Below are 7,328 nucleotides of genomic sequence, written 5' to 3'. Positions count from 1 at the left end.
TTCTACGCCTTTGGTCATGTAAAGTCATGTAAAGTTGATATCCACATTCTTCCAAAGTCAATACTCCCACGTTCTTTGCAACCACAAACTCACTTTTGTGGTCCTAATTTTTTCTTATAACTGCCTTCTCTGTTGCTGAAAAAAATGCTAACTAAAAGCAACTCGGGTAATAAATGGGTTTATTTTCCTGATACTTCCAGATGACAATCCATCACTATGAGAACTTAGGTTAGAAACTCAAACTAAAAATTCAAGGCAATAACCATGAGGAAACAGTGTTTATTGACATTTTGCTCTTGTGTGTTCACGATCTCATGCTCCGCTTGCTTGCTTATCCAACCCACGCCCTCTTGCTTAAGGATATTGCCACCTCAGTGGATGAGCCTTCCCACAAGAATCATCAATCAACACAATCTCTCATAGACCTACCATTCATCTTTCTTTATCTAGGCATGGTAACACTTGATGATCCTTCAGTTAACTCTAGGATATATCATGTTGACTGACATCTGAAGTTTAATAGGCCACGGGAACAGGAATATATGACTACGACAATTTCTTAAAAAAAACAAAAGCAAAGTATTATTCATATCAATCACTTAATAGAAAAAAATGAAACAATGATAATTGTAACAACTGAAAAGCATAGATATGCCAAGAAATGAGAATAAGTGATTCTGTAAGACAAAGAAAAGAAATGCAAAACTGTTTCTCCACAGAAAATCCTTCAAACCAAAAAACTCAAGGAATTCATAATATTGTAAATTTCCTGAATACAAAAATTGGTGAAGGTCCATCATTTTTCAGAGAAAAAAATCCAAGAAATCATTGGGCAAGTTTTTCCCATGTGCACTCTCCCTGTGTCTTAGTGGGAGGGTCTGAAGCATGGGAGGGACTGACATCAAATTGTCTAGAGAAAATGGGGCAATCCACTCTCTTGCATTTGGATATCCATGGTTTAGGCCATGCCGGAGGAGTGGGTGAGGCATTGGGACAGTCTTTCCCAGTGGTAAGCATTAACACAATAAACTGGAGTCCTTTGTTACTCTCTCTATTACCTTCTTGGATATCTTGGAAGTCATTACTAAGATCTAAGGATCTTTATCTGTCATAGTAAGTTTAAGCATCTTAAATGCCATATTCAGTGCATATCTAATAAGTTTGAAGGCAAGTATCTACAAACCACATCTGAGTTAAATAATCCTTGCCTGTTTTTAGATATTTGCTTATGAAACAGAATGCTACATAAGACTTATTCCTGTAATTGACTGTATTATATTTTCCATGACTACAATTTAGTTTTAAACATATTAAAGAATTTGATCATTTATAAAGTGACCAAATTTTAACAAGCTTTTCTTAATTATCCTTAACAGTTTACAGTAAAAAACTGCCAGGAGCCTGCCCAGCCTGAAATGGGTTGGAGTGTGACACAGAGTTGGATGTAGTTCAGAAACCTGATGATCTCTGGGCTTTAAACTTTTTTTTTCTTTTTTTATTTATTTATTTATTTTTATTATTATTATTTTCTTTATTTACATTTCAAATGCTATCCCGAAAGTTTCCTATACCCCTCCCCCCACCTCTGCTCCCCTACCCACCCACTCCCACTACTTGGCCCAGCCCTTGCCTTGTGCTGGGTCATATAAAGTTTGCAAGACCAAGGGGCCTCTATTCCCAGTGATGGCCGATTAGGCCGTCTTCTGCTACATATGCAGCTAGAGACACAAACTCAGGGGGTACTGGTTAGTTCATATTGTTGTTCCACCTACAGGGTTGCAGCCCCCTTCAGCTCCTTGGGTACTTTCTCTAGCTCCTCCATTGGGGACCCTGTGTTCCCTCCAATAGCTGGCTGTGAGCATCCACTTCTGTGTTTGCCAGGCACTGTCATAGCCTCACAAGAGTCCGCAATATCAGGGTCCCTTCAGCAGAATCTTGCTGGCATGAGCATTAGTATCTAGGTTTGGTGGCTGATGATGGGATGGACTCCCGAATGGGATAGTCTCTGGATAGTCCATCCTTTCATCTTAGCTCTAAATTTTGACTCTGTACCTATATCCTTTCATGAGTATTTTGTTCCTTATTCTAAGGAGGAATGAAGTATCCACCCAATGGTCATCCTTCTTGGTTTTCTTCTGTTTTGCATAATGTATCTTGGGTATTCTATGTTTCTGGGCTAAAAAATATGGAACGCTTCACGAATTTGNGTGTCATCCTTGCGCAGGGGCCATGCTAATCTTCTCTGTATCGTTCCAATTTTAGTATATGTGCTGCCGAAGCGAGCACGGCTTTAAAATTTTTAACTATGCTGAATGCTGAAGATGTTGGCTTCTCAAAAAAAAAATCTATAAAATTTCTTTTAGTCTGATATTTAAAAACCGCTGGCTTGGGTATTAACATTTGTTGCTTCACAGCAAGGGATTAAGTAATAGATTAATTGCTAGGACTCCTTTTTCTCTTGGCCTGAAGCCTTGCCTCTCACTTCCCAGATGGAAGGAGGTCTGGAGCAATAACTTTTATTGAACCAGAAGAAGAGAGTCACAGTTGCAGAAGGAAAATCTTTTACACAAGTAAATATGCATAAGCATAGATGCATTCATATGTACTCACTCATTATCACATACTTATGTGTTGGTCCTAACAATCTCTGTAATCAGCTCATGTACTCACACAAGACACACCTTTACTTACATACATATACATATGGAGCAAAAGCCCAAGCACCAATGTAGAAATAACTCATTCATTCTAGATGTAAAATAAGCTTCAACCTTTATTGCATAATTAAAGAAAAAACTTTAAAGTTTTATTGCTAAATGAATTAAACCCAAGTCTGTAAGAAACAGCTTTGCCCTCTTTAGTAAGACTAAACCTGCCTCGCTATGAAGGAAAAATATCATGTTCTGTCTCACGATAATAAGAAGCCTCAATTTTCTTTCTGCTGTCTCCGAAGGCTCTTTGCTTCTCTTCTCTCTCGTGTGCTCTCTCCTTGTTATGGCTTAGTTTCTAATTTTCGTGCTGGGTTCTGCTCTCTCCTGCCCTTGTCTAATGTCATTGTTCCTAGATTTTTGTACCTTTTTTTAGGAGAATAAACCACATGACTTTTCCAAGCATACTTTTTAAACAAGCATTCACTAAAAGTTCACACATAAATGAAAAAGAAGTTTACTCCAGGGACTGGAGAGATGGCTCAGCGGTTATTAAGAGCACTGACTGCTCTTCCAGAGGTCCTGAGTTCAATTCCCAGCAACCACATGGTGGCTCACAACTATCTGTAATGGGATCCAATGCCCTCTTCTGGTGTGTCTGAAGACAGCAACAGTGTACTTATTTATAAATCAATCAGTCAATCAATCTTTGAGCTGGAGTGAGCAGGGTTGGAGCAACTGGGGTTGGAGAGAGTGGGGCCTGAGCAAAAAAAAAAAAAAAAAAAAAAAGTTTACAATAGAGCTGTGTGTGTGTGTGTGTGTTTCCATTAAGAAAACTTATCTAGCTGGCTAAACATTCATTTTCTGTCACTAGTTCAACTGGTTCATTCAAAGTTAAAAACCATAATTATTGTGTCTAAATTAATAATTAAGTTTGGTATAGATAAATCTAGTCAATATTTTGTCTTCTGTCCTTATACATACAATAAATCATTCATTCCCTTTTCATTGTTTTTAAGCTCCAGCAAGAGTATTCTAAGTTGTAAATGCCTGCTTTTTATCTCAAAAGCAATTAACTTGTGACAAGGTGAAGCCTGGCAAAGTTCAAATTGCAGTTTCACATCAGAAATATATTTATTTATTCAGAGACTTTGTTTTGTTTTTTTGTTTTTTGTTTTGTTTTTGTTTTTCGAGACAGGGTTTCCTCTGTATAGCCCTGGCTGTCCTGGCACTCACTTTGTAGACCAGGCTGGCCTCGAACTCAGAAATCTGCCTGCCTCTGCTTCCCGAGTGCTGGGACTAAAAGTGTGCGCCACCACGCCCAGCTCAGAGACTTTATTTTTAGGAACTGATTGTAAGGAACTTATTTTCTTCACAGGCACAAATGTAAATCTATGTACATTTGCTTATATTTTAAAAACTTCACATGCCAAATTTAAAGTGTCTGTCTGTCTGTCTGTCTGTCTGTCTCTCTGTTTGTTCACCTTACAAACTGATCACAGGCCTACCTACCTCCTCTCTTTCCGGTACCCCCTTATATCCCCTTCCCACTTTCCACTTTGATGTGCCCCCATGGGTACCAATCCACTCTGGCACATCAATTTGCAGCAGGATGAGACACATCCGCACCAACTGAGGCTAGACTAGCCCCCCACCTAAGAGAAAGGGATCCAAAGCCAGGCTACAGAGTCAGACACAGCCGCTGCTCCAGTTGTTAGGGAAACCACATGAAGACCAAGTTGAACATGAGGTTATATGTGCCAGGGTCAAGGTCCAGCCTGTGCATGCCCTTTACATGGTGGTTCCGTCTCTGAGAGTCCCCAAGAGCCCAGGTTAGTTGATTCTGTAGGTCTTCTTGTGGAGTACTTGAACATTCTGGCTCTTCGATCTTTATCTCAACTGTCTACAAGGCTCCCCCGTGTCTGTCTAATGTTTGACTTTGTGTCTCTGTAACTGCTCTGTATCAGCTTCCATCAGATGCCGGGTGAACACAGGTAGGACTTGAGGAAGGAAGCAGAGACATGGGGATGACAGGTATGAGGCAATCATGGACATTTGTATTCAAACCACTCTCTGTTAACCTGAATAAATTTTTAAAAAGAAGAGACATATTATTAAGCCAGTGATAATGCCATTTTTTTTTAATGTTTTGGTGACCCAAATTATAAAATGAACATCCAATTTGCAGGCAATCATAGTAAAAATGTCTTTTGACCCACAGAGTGTTACAGTGCATCGGTTGAGAAACTGTGCTATGCTCTTTTTCTGACTGCCACGGGTCACATTATTACATCATAAGATATGAATTCTTCACTCTGTTGTGTTTAGTTGTGGTCCTTATTTGTAGTCTTATTTACCTATTTATCAGGATCATATACTAATAAAGGCATTATAATCAAATATTTGACAAATATTAAGATGTCTCAGTCTTGTAAGTTCAGGCAGTTTTGAAAGCTGCTCCTAAAATATGTTTAATTTTCTGTAAATCTCAAAAAATTTCTTCAAATAAATTTCAAATCTCTTAATTGTGTGCTTTTGCATTATCAAAATAAAATGCCCTTTTTAAAGAGTGAAGACAGAGAGCATAACCGTAATGTTTAGAAGTCAAACCTAAGTTTGAACAGTGCAAAAACTTTAGTGTTTTTAAAACCAATACCAAGTGAGTCACTTTGATGTTACAAAGTTTGATTGCTAGCAATATATGTCCTTGTATAAAAATGAATGGAAGAGCAGCTTGAATACCTAATTAGATAAGCAGTTTAAAGCATATCTTCTATAAACATGGTTTCTAAGACAGAAGGGGAAGTATATAAAACTTTTTCCCTATTTAAAAGTATCTTTGGAGATGGTTCATACAATGTGTTGCTTCTCAGAAAGGCTTCAATTCTGAGATATGAGGTTTAAGTTGACATTTTTTGTCAGATATTACAGGTTTTTAATTTCAAGGCAGGAAGTCCTTGCTATCTGCTGAACTGAATTCTTATAGGCACAGTGGTACTGTAGTGGGACTAGGCACTGGCTTGACTACCAGAGAGAACTTAGGAGCCACCGGTTCCCCTTTAAAAGCAGCTTGTTCATGTTGTGCAGAGCCTGGGCTTTGCTGCTAGAGTTCCCTCAGTTCCCATATATGAACTCAGTACAGAATGTATAACTTGCAAGGATGGTATTTCTCTTTTGTTTCAGTAGATATTACAGAGATTTATTTCAATGTTCATTTCTTTATATAATTAGTTTGGAGAAGATATAGTGTGGCAGCCAATTTATTATATACACAGCAAACTTACATGCACTTTGGATGCTACATAAGGTGGTTACTGCGTCTTCAGTAATTTTATCTGTAGAAAAGAAATGTATTCTAAGTATTTTTGACAATCATACAACTCCATCTACCAATTTATGCTTTCTTGGGAGAATACATCTTGATCATTGACTTTTATTATAAATAATTAAATAAAATAATTCATTTCTAATGCAAGTATAAGAACAAATTTTAACATATATTTAGAGGCATTTGATCAACATAAGGCATTAAAAATGAAATGCCAGTTTACACAACCTTACTTGTGTGTGTGTGTGTGTGTGTGTGTGTGTGTGTGCGTGTGTGTGTGTGTGTGTGNGTGTGTGTGTGTGTGTGTGCGTGTGTGTGTGTGTGTGTGTGTGTGTGTGTGAGATGGCTCATGGTAAATAATATTTTTCTCTTTGATATGAGCTAGAGGCAATTGTGAGAAGAAAACCTCAATTGAGAATATGCATCCATAAGACTTGGTCTTTAGACTAAGCCATGTAGGGTTTTCTTGATTGATGATATCAATCATCAATCTCACATCAGTGAGAGGACTCAGCCTACTTTGTATAGCAACACCATGGACAGGTAGTTTTGGAAGACGAAAGTAATGAGTTGATGGGGTTGGATACGTGGCTCACTGAGTAAATGCAAATATTGCCCTTTAGAGGACAGAGTTCAGTTCCCAATACCTATATCAGGCAGCTTAAACCTGCATGTCACAGTAGCTCTAGTGTAAATTCTTGTCATTAGCCTTTTCCTCGTGGACACATTCATTCATGTGCATAAACATACCCACCACACATGGTGATGCTAGCACCATGCTTTCACTTTTTTTTAAAAAAAGCTTTTATTTCTTATTGTACATAGGTACACTGCAACTGACTTCAGATCTCATTACGGGTGGTTGTAAGCCACCATGTGGTTTCTGGGATTTGAACTCAGGACCTTCAGAAGAGCAGTCAGTGTGCTCTTACCTGCTGAGCCATCTCTCAAGTCCATGCTTTCACTTTTCAACATGAACTCATAACAAGTCCATTATTTTTCAGAAAATAATGAGATTATAATTAATAAAGTTATTCAACCTAGTTGGCACCACTAAAAAAAACCAACAATATCCAATGTCATACTTAAAAATATATCATGGACCCTTAAACAAGAAATACAAGAATATAATCAAAGTCCAAGAAATCACTGGGCCAGTACTTCCCCTGTGCACTCTCCCCGTGTCTCAGTGCTCTCTTTAGATGGGTTAGAAAAGGAGGGCTGTTCCAGCAAAACTGGAGAAATTGGCTTGAAGCATTCTAATGTTTCAATGTTGTAGAACATAGTTTGGACCTCAAAAAGTATCTCATGCTCTGTGGTAAAGAAGAGCATTAATCTGAGAATTACGGGTA

At 38.2% G+C, this 7,328-nt stretch overlaps 1 non-coding gene across 1 annotated transcript; it reads right to left on the bottom strand.

The window, feature by feature from the left end:
* Window positions 1–2,179: 2,179 nt before the first annotated feature.
* On the bottom strand, window positions 2,180–2,286 carry LOC115063788. Its single transcript, XR_003843648.1, has one exon. It is a non-coding gene; the product is annotated as a U6 spliceosomal RNA (small nuclear RNA).
* Between the last annotated feature and the right edge of the window lie 5,042 nt (window positions 2,287–7,328).

The sequence above is a fragment of the Mus pahari genome, chromosome 3, assembly GCF_900095145.1.
Source record: "Mus pahari chromosome 3, PAHARI_EIJ_v1.1, whole genome shotgun sequence".
Taxonomy (NCBI): domain Eukaryota; kingdom Metazoa; phylum Chordata; class Mammalia; order Rodentia; family Muridae; genus Mus; species Mus pahari.
The sequence above is the reverse complement of the archived record's forward strand: the minus strand, read 5'-3'. Positions and strand labels throughout refer to the sequence as shown.